Below are 11,434 nucleotides of genomic sequence, written 5' to 3' on the forward strand. Positions count from 1 at the left end.
AGCCCATGGCAAAAGCACACTGGATGGATGCGCCAAAATGGCTGCCTGCCATGTGGTCAAACAACAACAATGAGCAAGAAGACATAGGGAACAAAGAACATATGCAAGACTATGGCAAATGAATACTGGCTGGATACACAAAATGGCCACCAGCCACATGGTCAAACAGCAACAGCGAGCAGGGAGGCATGGAGAACAAAAAACACATATATGCCTATGGCTAAAAAAACACTGGCTGGATGACAAAAGGGCTACCGGCCACATGGTCGAACAACAACGGCAAGTAAGGAGGCATGGGAAACAAAGAACACATGCATGCCTATGGCAAAAACACGCTGGCTGGATGCACAAAATGGTTGCCAGCCACATGGTCAAACAACAACAGAAAGCAATGAGGCATGGGGAACAAAGAACACATCCAAGCTATGGCAAAAACACACTGGCTGTAAGCAAATGATGGCTGCCAGCCACATAGTCAAGCAACAATAGCGAGCAAGGAAGCATGGAGAACAAAGAACACATGCAAGCCTATGGCAAAAAAACACTGGCTGCATGCACACATTGGCTGCCAGCCACATTTTCAAACAATAACAGCGAGCAAGGCATTCATGGGAACCAAGGAACACATTCAGGTCTTTGGACTTAGACTACCCATAATGGCCCCTGGCCACATGGCATGGAAAACAAACAAAGGGTGACTGATGACAGACAAACACACACACACGCGCACACAATGACCAGAAAAAGGAGGCAGGGTGGAAACACTGAAGAATATCAACTTAGCTACAATATTTTTACAGCAAAAAAATCCTCCTATGCCTTCAAATATTACCCCACATATACACTTTTTGCAGAAATAAATGAATTTCAAACAATAGCCAACATTTTTAATTTAATCCAATGACATCCCAGACCTAAGTGAATTTTTAAAGCTGTATCCCACTGAAACATTTGGTTCATACACTGATGATTAATACTGGGCGTACTGGCTAGATGGCCTGTTGGAAGTCTAGACCACATAGTAAAATAAATGAATATTGCAAATGTAACAAACATGGAGAAAAGGTACAGACTGAGTTGTGTAACAATTTTCCTTTACAAAAGATGAAAAATCAATGAAATGCAAAAACAAAATAATATTAACTAGGCCACTACTTTAAGTCAAGGCCACCCAATAAAATGAAATGTAATTATCAAACTAAAGTACAAAGAAATACCCTTATACAATAGTTTTGAAATTACTTGTGTGATAGCACAAAAGCAAAGTCCTTAAATCCAAACATATATATCCAGGAGTCAAAGAGAGTGATCCTCCCACCTCGAAATCCAAATAAAAAGTGACCAGGAAGTGGAAAAAGAAGTGAAAGGAGCCTGCTGGGAGTAGGCTGCTGTGGGACACTTCCTTCTTGTTGGAAAAAAAGTTTTAAAAAAGCATTCTCACACTAAAAACATAACATAAATGGTCCTTTGGAGAAGAAAATCCACTCAAAAATCTATTTTTTTTGTATTTTTAGCTGCTTCTAAAGTAGAAAATATACTTGAGGTGCATTCGCACTTGCAAATCATGTGTGAGCTCGCGAGCAGCCTGAGAATATATTGTCACGAGCGAGCGGCAAAAACAAATCTTTTGCGTATGAACAAAAAAAATATATCTCTGCCTCGCACCGGAATTCTGTGCAACTTCTCGTAGTGCCAAGTCCCCGAATTCCACAAACTCTGCCAGCAGAGAGGAGTTTTGCACCCAGGCATATAAATAATCACAAAAAGCACACTTTCTGGACTGAGAGCTAGTTGTTTGCTAAATTTGGTGTAATTCCATCCAGCGGTTCGTGCTGTAGTCGTGTCTAAAATCTTTATAGGAATCATTTGTTATTATTATTATCCAATATTTTCGCTGTCACCCACGTCTTGCTGTAAAGGCTCATAATGGCTCTCATAAGATGTTCCAGGATGTCCCAGCTATGCAGCTTCTGCCAGTCTCAATCTGTCCACTTTGTTGAATGTAGTCTCCCTTAGTAAATAATACAACAAGTGGAATATCTCTTGCCCTAATACCTTATGGAACCTCCCACCAGTAATGGGCCACTTTCCTTGTGGCCAATGTGCAGTGTGCCCACTTAAGAAACATTCCAAAACTCTAGACCTGGGCCTCCCCACCCCATGGGAACAGCGTACACACACAAACTACAATTCTGAAAATGTGGTCTACCTGATTGAATGTCTGTGCAACCTAAGGTACAAACGTCTGATGACATGAAAAGTGAAAATCAGGATTGGAGAGCACAGGAGCATTATCTGCTGTTCAAAGGCCTCTACTAGACTTACAGCCCATTTCTTGGAGAAGATGCATACCAATAATGAAATGTCTTGGACGATCATAGAGAACATTTCAAACCTGTAAGGGAACATAAAGCCCCTCTTGGAAAAAGAACAACGTTGAATTTATAGAAAAAAAAAGCACAGCTTCGGCCTCAATGAGGAGATCCCATGGAACTACCTTAATTCCTCGCATTAAACACTGTAACAGCTTTACCATGACCTTATTCTTCCCACCTGATACCTAAGAAGCGCATCATTAGGTCCCCGTGTATGGTTTATTCAAGCGTTGAGTGAACTAATACGCTAGTTTTTCAAGGGCAATAGGTTTCGCCTTTCAAGATATTTTTATAGTCATCCCTCAAGAGATCCCTTCTGAGGACCAAAATCCAGCATAATATAGACCAGAAAAAATAACTTCTGTGTCTGTAAATTACACAATTTGCTGTAAACAGGACATCACCTGTCTTTCTGATAAAACATGGTCATGCTTCAAGCAATTACTCATGACTCGTATTACAACAGTGCTGAGATTTGCAGTCTCAAACAAGTTTGTTCTTTCTTTTTGTTTTCCCCCTTTTTGTCCTTCTTCCTCAAAACTTTTTTCTTGAAATATTTGTTGTTATATTTTAATTCTAAGTTTCCAGCACAGTTTAATATACTGATACATTTATGTCGCATATTTTTTTGTGAAAGGCATGCTATCCTTGAGGACGTGGCCAGGGGATCTTGTCCCCAAGGATTTCATCAATAACACGCCAATGTCAGCTTTGTTTTTAGTATTACCCATCTCTCTGTAAGGAAAACCTTTTTTTTCTTTAATTTTTATTTTATGAGGGTATTTATGAAATCCCTTGGCAGTGTGTGACTACAGGGACATGGTTCCCTGCTCTCGAGTAGCAGGACCACTATCCCAACTGGGGTAAGTGAGAGTGTGAACGCTGATGCTTTTTCCTCGTTTGTGTGTTTACTCCACTTGTCAGTACATTACCTAAGCATGGATTGTATTTAATGCATAACTATGAATGAACACGAAATACGTGTGTAATCTAGAATATGCAACGCACAGTGTGAAATACCAGCTGCTATTCTTTCATCGTAATACTGCTGAGTACAGCATGACACATCTTTGTGAATTGCTCATGTCTTGGCACCAGCCATGTGATGACAAATATCATCAAACAGTGCCCTTAGAGTAGACAATGTCTACCTTATGTTTTCCTTTTCCACATGGTGATTTCCACATAATACGAAAGCTGTATATTAAAGTTATTTCATGCTTTGTTATTTCTGTTACAGAAACAATGATGCCATACTGAGGCGAGTGATTTAAACTTACCTTGCATGTGATTTTAGGACTGCATGCTTTATATACAGGCCACTAATTACTGAATGTACACTACACCGGGCATTGAATATCCTTACATCCTGAAGAAAGCCCTGGACCTGATAGGCCATAGTATAGGTGCTGAAGCAAGCCAGCAATCATTTTAGGGTTATAGGATGGATCATTATATCCTAAGTACCCCATTTATTGATTTTTTAAACCATACACTCTCAGACCACAAATAAGGGGATACCTTGGTCTGTTTGAGCTATTTTTATTGTTTTCCCAGTAGAACTAGTATCAAAAGCGCTCCTTGGAATATGGTTGAGCCCATCCTGGCTTTTAGGGTCCAGGGAGGACCCGATGAAGAAGCATGAGACTATTAGAGTGTGTAAGGGTCATATTAAAAGAAGGAAGAGTCACCGCTTAAGTAAACACTGACCGCGTTCCCATCTGGGCTAGGATCTTTCTCATAGATCCAGACCTCAACCTAACACACCACACCACCAAATTAACAAGAGCATCCTCCATTAAACTACACCTTCTGAAAAAGCTAATCCCCATATTGACATCATACCTCTTTACATTCCTTCCTCAATGTCTCATGTCTAGATGCCAAGAATGCAGCAGGCTCCATAGGGTGTGTCTCAATGATGTGACTCCTGCTCATGGCCGTATCTGTAGTAGTTTTACTCTTTTAACTATGCTTCAAGCACAATCCTGCAAGTTATCTCCTTGGACCTACTGTGGATCTTGTTCGGAGACTTGATGGTTCTCCCCACTGTCACAGTCTCTGTGGGGGATGTTTCTTCTCAATCCCATCCCTTCAGTGGTAACAGCCAGTCACCTTGTTGCCTGTATTCCAATGGGCACCATACCTTTAACCATTCCAAAGACTCTTCAGGTGTGCCGAAGGACCAGCATTTTCCTTCTGACAGAAGTTTAAGTTTGGGGGGGATCATCATATACTGTAGGTTGGGCTTTACCTTATCAGAGGATCTTCCTGTACTTCCTGAGTATAATCCAGAAAGTTTATAATGGAATGGTTCTCGAATTGTAGTAGATCGCATAGGTAAGCCAACCCTATGTTTGCGCCCTGACTCAGAAGTTCATGATACATGCTATAATGGGCCGTGATCCCATCTCATGTCTCAGCGCTGCACTTGCCCCTCAGTGAGCTCATTTTATTATGAAGTGTGAGGATAGGTCTTCTGGTTTCAGTATAGTTTGTACAATGTTCTAGACAGAGTTTGGTACTGTTGTTGCCCCATCTTTTCTGTAAAGCCCACAATCAGTATGTTGTTGTGGTGGAATCACTCCTCCACATCTTCCACCCTGGCATGGAGGTGACGGGTGGTCTTCTGAAGTATTTGTACTAACTTCAGCACCATTCTGATGGATTCAGCGTGACCCCATTGAGCAGATCCCTGACCCAGCTCTCCCCATGCTGCTGCATCGCTCCTACTCCTGTCTTCTCTTTGTTTCTTCAGCTCCTTGAGACTCTCATGGGAGATTTGCCGAGCTTTATAAATCCTTGATTGATTGATTGCTTTCTTCTTGCTTTCCTTCCAGTTTCTTGTGTGTCTCCTTCTTGCTTTTCCCTTGTTTTCACTGCTTTCTCCTTGTCTTTCCCCCCATTTTTGTGTGCCTTGCCCTATTTTTGCCCTGTTTTTTGTGTGCCTTCATCTTGCTTTTTCCCCTGTTTTTTGTGTGCCTTCCCCTTGCTTGTCCCTCATTTTCACTGCTTTATCCTTGCTTTATTCCTCATTTTTTGCTTTCCATCTCCTTGCTTTTTTCCCTAATGTTTTTGTGTGTCTTCTGTTTGCTCCTTCCACCATTTTCTGTGTCTTCTCCTTGCTTTCACCTCATTTTCACTGTTTTCTTCTTGCTTTTCCCTTGATGCTTCTGCATGCCACCTGTTATTTCCCACTTCCTGCCTAGCCCCAACCACTGCCTCCCAGCACCCCTCCTCCTCCCATGACCAACTTAATGGAGGCCGCAGCACAACCCCATTGAGCAGGTCCCAAGCCCAGCTCTCTCCATGCTGCTGCTTCGCTCTTGCTCCTGTATTATCCTTGCTATTTCAGTGCCTTGAGACCCTCATGGATAATTTGCTGTGCTTGTTTGATTGATTGATTCAGTGTGATTGTTGATTGTGCTCACCTTGTAGAATCTAGCTGCACTTTTCCCAACATCTGTCCGAAGCTAGTAAATGCCCAACATCACCTTGCAAATTTTATTCACCAGGGCTGATCTGGTTCCCATAATCGCCACCAGCAATTCCTTGAGTGAGGATCTTGTCCCTAACTGTCCACTTGTTTGGAGTTCCCTCCCATTTCTGCATCTTGCATGTTTCTCCACCCCAGAATGCATTATTTTCCAATTTGTTGCTTTGTTTAGTTGTTTGACCCTTATTGGATAATCATGAGTGTTCTCTCACTGGGGGGGAGTCTGCATACATCTCACACTGGAACTGCTGTGATGGTGGCATGGTTACTGCTCCTTATGGTATAAATGACTGAGAAAGTGAAGAGGTGTACAGAGAGACCCACCTGGGACCACCTGAGTGCTGGGTCCCTCCTTGATCTTTACCAGTTTCTCTGTCTTTGCCTCACTATGTGTGCTAATGGCATTTTCAACAGCTTTCCAGAAGTTCCCTTTTGGAACGATATACTTTCACCTGGTTTTTGTTTCAACAGACTTCACAGGAGGCTTTCAGGATTAGGCACTGCCTCTGTGTTCCTTCACTCCCAAATGGGAACTGAAGGGCCCGTGAGAGGGCTGCTGTTATCAGTTGAGGCGTGTTGGGCTCAGTTTGTTTAGTGCATCCAGTGGCCAGGAGGATCTCAGTCTGTTTCCTTTGGGGCTGTCTCAGCAATCCCACTCATCACAGCCCGGCATACAATCTTTGTCATCAACTGTTGCTGAATATGTTCCAAGCAACATGCCAGCAGCAGAATATTACTTTTTTCCCCAAGGTGATTCCAGCAGTCCCGGTGACTCCTTTTACCTGCTGCCACCTGATCCTGCCTGCTACGCTGGATAAACTATGGAAAAGTGTTGGTTCCAATCTTCATCAGCTGGAAAAAACTCACTGTGCACCATCTTCCCTCAATGTTGTAACCACTCCCCCATACGTGTCAACCTTTTAACTTAAAATTTTAGGTAATATGAAGCCTTTAAGAGGTTGATCCTGTTAAGGTGAATGGACTACAACCTCTTTTTGCATTGTGTTCGATGTTTAAAATGGGTGTGAACCCAGTACAGTCTATCAAGGCATTTTGTTTTCTAAGTAAATGAATGCCTGTGAAAAGAGGGTAACATCCACCAAATGTGGATGACTTTACAGATATTGTATGTGGCCAGCATGTGGTCAAGAATAATTATCACTTGATACACAATAGAAAAATGTAGCTTGTTGAATTTTCAGCTAAGGACACTGTCACAGAGACTGGATGATGTCATTAGTAATTTCATCAATTATGTAATTTGAGATATCAGTGATATCATCAATTATGTCATGAGTGGTGTAATATATAAGGTTGATGGAGGTGCATCTTATAGTTAGTTCACAAAACCTTTACTGGTGAACAACAGTAGTTACTTGTTTTCTAAATGTTAGTTCTCATCTGATTTCAACTCCTGTCTATAACGTCACTTTAACGTTTCCTTTTTTCAGAGATTGACTATTTTTATATATGTTAAGATTTAATTCAACATACCTAATTATACTAATTATAAATTTATATTAACACTTGTTTTTTAGTGCATAAATGTGCTTATTTATCATAATCAAAGTCAACCATGTGCCCAACCCTCTTGTTCAACCTGTGCCCAACCTTGATGGGCTCCCAACCACCTTCTATGCACATCCTTTTGCCATACGCAGTGGGAGGTTGGATGCAGGACCTGTCCTCTGGCCAAGCCCTGTGCCTGTCTTCCTGTGGGCACCCAACCTGTGGGGGGCAGCACATCCCCACAGTGTATTGCGTTTGGCTTTGGGCAGTGGCGGTTGGCTGAAAAGCTCAGGCTGTACCCTGTAACCCACCCTATATTGGTGGCCAAGCCTATTGTGCAAGGTTAAGATCTTTGCTTGGCCACATGGTTTGGCCTCAGGCCAGGCTCTGCACTCCACACTCCACACAACCTGTCTTCCGGCACAAGGGATTGACTGTAGAGTTTGATGTCTGGCCAGAGCAGCTTTTAACAGTTCATGGACAGCCAACCCCTAATGCACACAGCCACAATCTTGTTACAACATAAGTTGACCATTGAACTTGCCCTGTTGCCAGTCCCAGTATCCCAAATTGCAAAGGTGGCCATCCCCCACCAACCATGTAAGGCCAGTGCCCATGTAGGGCTGTTGGCCAAGCACTTCAACAGCACCCTAAATACTTGTTTCTACTTTTTTTATCCACAATTCATAAAACCTGTCAACTCTCCGGGTTCTACCAGCCGGTATAGGATCAGCAAATGTAGCAATAGAAGTATATTTTTAATTATTACTTTTTTGCTGACACAGGCCCTCATTACGAGCCTGGCGGTCTATGACCGCCAGGCCCGCGGTCGGCGGGAGCACCGCCGACAGCCTGGCGGTGCCCCGCAGGGCATTCGGACCGCGGCGCTTTGGCCGCGGTCAGAAGAGGGAAACTGGCGGTCTCCCGCCAGTTTCCCGCTGCCCCATTGAATCCTCCAAGGCGGTGCAGCTTGCTGCGCCGCCGAGGGGATTCTGACACCCCCTACCGCCATCCTGTTCCTGGCGGTTCGCCCGCCAGGAACAGGATGGCGGTAGGGGGTGTCGCGGGGCCCCTGGGGGCCCCTGCAGTGCCCATGCCAATGGCATGGGCACTGCAGGGGCCCCCGTAAGAGGGCCTCGCTCAGTATTTCACTGTCTGCATTGCAGACAGTGAAATACGTGACGGGTGCTACTGCACCCGTCGCACCTTCCCACTCCGCCGGCTCGATTACGAGCCGGCTTCATCGTGGGAAGGTCGTTTTCCCCTGGGCTGGCGGGCGGCCTTTTGGCGGCCGCCCGCCAGCCCAGGGGAAAACTCAAAATACCCGCCGCGGTCTTGCGACCGCGGTACGGTATTTTGGCGGCTCCCGCCAGGCGCGCGGTCACCGCGTCCGGCGGGAGTCGTAATGACCCCCACAGTCCCTTGGGGGACTCTACAAGGCCTGGGGATCGAGGTAGGTTAACCCCGTCCCTTTTGCTTTTTGCTTTTGGCTCTGGGAGCACAAAGAAGGTACTGCAGGGCCCTTCTTCAGGGACTTTGGGTGTTAAGAAAGGGGGAACCACTCTCCCTGAGTAATCTGTCACATTAAAAAAAGTATCCCATACCTTTTCCCATTTCTTAAGAAAATCAGTTTTCCCTCTGGCTATCACCCTGCTCTGAAAGAAATAGTTTTCTTTGTTAGACCCTCGAACACTCTAGTATTTTTGTTATGACTTTTTCATTTTTCTCCAGCTTTCTGCTTGTCCACCGAGTTGACTAATAGCAGCTGTAACATGAAACGTGCTATGAAAATCTCAAAGTGGATGCACATTTTGGGAATACGAAAAACAGTACCAACGTTATTAAGAGAACAAACAAAATTGCCTTTTGAATGTAACCTCTGAGCTAACTATAACATTCACAACAAATAAAGTAAATAACTTAGATTCTGTGTTTGATTGCATAGCACAACAGCGGTGCCTTAGGATCACAAACATACTGCAGATGTCCTTCATGTAATCTTCCACCTATGTAGTCCCACGAGAAAAACAAATGTTACAAAAATCATGTAAAATAAACTCATAATTTCAAGGTCTGATTCAGAACATAGTCCGCAGGGTGGACAATCTTAGGGAGTTTGTGATTGAGGAGGACTAGGACTTTTGACCTCACCTCTATTTCTTGAGTAAATCAAATCAGAGATTCCCCACTACAGAGGATGAAATACACAAACTGCCTGGAGTTCACAGTCTTTAACTCAGCTGTCTCCTCAGGTAGTGAAATAAAGTTTACTTACTGTCTGGATTCACAGACACGTCCGGGACAGAGCTGATTGTCTTGTCTGCTGGCGTAGATCCTGTTTTGAAAGTTTTTTCTCTGTAGCTTTCAAATAGAATATTTATTCAGTTAGAATGGTGATGAACAAAACACTTCTAATCATTGACTTGTAGCTCTGAAAAGAGAAAAGCAAGGCAACTGATTATGTATAGTCTGGTTTGCAGTAGACTCCACCTACTCTCCACCTACTCTCCACCCACTCTCCACCCACCTTTTACCACCTCTTCTACCTGAGAAAATGCAAGTTACATGCTTTCTGACTGTACATAAAACTAAATATAAACAGAAGCAAACCCAAACAGAAATACAGGCAGATGCAGCGACCAGAAGCAAAACTGACACATAAATATAGAGTGAAATACTGACACAAGTAGATTCACAGAAGCAAGCACACACAGACCTGGGCACACAGGCTCACACTCGTGCTCACACATAAATATAGAGTGAAATACTGACAGTAGATTCACAGAAGCAAGGACAAGCAGACCTGGGCACACAGACTCACACTCCTGCTCTCACATAAATATAGAGTGAAATACTGACACAAGTAGATTCACAGAAGCAAGCACACGCAGACCTGGGCACACGGGCTCACACTCATACTCACACATAAATACAGAGTGAAATACTGACAGTAGATTCACAGAAGCAAGCACACACACACCTGGGCACACAGGCTCACACTCGTTCTCGCACATAGAGTGAAATACTGACACAAGTAGATTCACAGAAGCAAGCACACACAGACCTGGGCACATGGGCTCACACTCGTGCTTGCACATAGAGTGAAATACTGACACAAGTAGATCCACAGAAGCAAGCACACACAGACCTGGGCACATGGGCTCACACTCATGCTCACACATAGTTATGCATTGGCACAAATTAACATTAACACTGACAAAAATAGTCACAAACAGAGTAAGAGAAAAAGAGACCCACACATACTCAACAGAGCATAGATAATTATTTACATGCTTCTAGAAACACACACTAATAGGCATGAACAGACTAACAGAAGCAAACACACGCAGATACATGTAGAACAAATAAACTCTGTTCCCATACTGGTCCTCTTTCACTTGAAGCAGCCTGTAGGTTTATTCACTGGTGTTCAGGATACTCGTATTTGGTGTTCAGAACTATTCATTCAACGAGATTCTTATTTAGCATAGCCCTTCTTACCTTTTATTGAGACTTCACAAAACAACGATGCAGACCACTTTGGGCATGTTCAGCCAGCTGTAATTGTAGGAGGACCATGTAGGATTTCTATTGCAACACATACAAAGTTCTACCTCCAGGCGTCAAGGTGCCTAAGTCGAAGATCAGACCCTGCCCCCTTCCTTACACTTAAATTCGTCCTCCAGTAGCTTCTGTCAAAGCAGCTCCGTAATTGCTGAAGCATTGGCACTGCGGGGGAAGCCAGGTAGCCCGTAAGGGCTTTGTATAAAAAAAAAAAGTAGGGACCCCTCATGGTCCCACATAGCCCGTAAAGGGCTTTATAATAACATTTAAAAAAAAAATTCAATTAAAAAAAAAAAGGGGGCCATGGAAGATCCCTTAAGAGCTCCACCTGCAATCCCTACTTTTAATACATGTCAAACACCCTTATAGCTCAGTGGGAAGGTCAAAGACCTTCCCACTGAGCTATGGGGGTTCGAGTCGAGCTGGGCTCATTTTCCTTTTTTTTTTTTAAATGAAAAAAATACAAAATATATTAGATACTGTTTGTTGC

The 11,434-nt window shown here is 43.5% G+C and overlaps 1 protein-coding gene across 3 annotated transcripts in view; it reads right to left on the reverse strand.

The window, feature by feature from the left end:
• The window catches only part of LOC138287233 (CD5 antigen-like), a 279,649-nt gene extending 269,846 nt beyond the window's left edge, over positions 1–9,803 (reverse strand). For all 3 annotated transcript variants that reach the window (XM_069227587.1, XM_069227586.1, XM_069227585.1), the window contains exon 1: positions 9,656–9,803. The gene's annotated coding sequence lies outside the window, so the exon portion shown is untranslated. The remainder of the gene's footprint in view (positions 1–9,655) is intronic.
• Between the last annotated feature and the right edge of the window lie 1,631 nt (positions 9,804–11,434).

This window comes from Pleurodeles waltl, chromosome 4_1 (genome assembly GCF_031143425.1).
Source record: "Pleurodeles waltl isolate 20211129_DDA chromosome 4_1, aPleWal1.hap1.20221129, whole genome shotgun sequence".
In the NCBI taxonomy this organism is placed as follows: Eukaryota; Metazoa; Chordata; class Amphibia; order Caudata; family Salamandridae; genus Pleurodeles; species Pleurodeles waltl.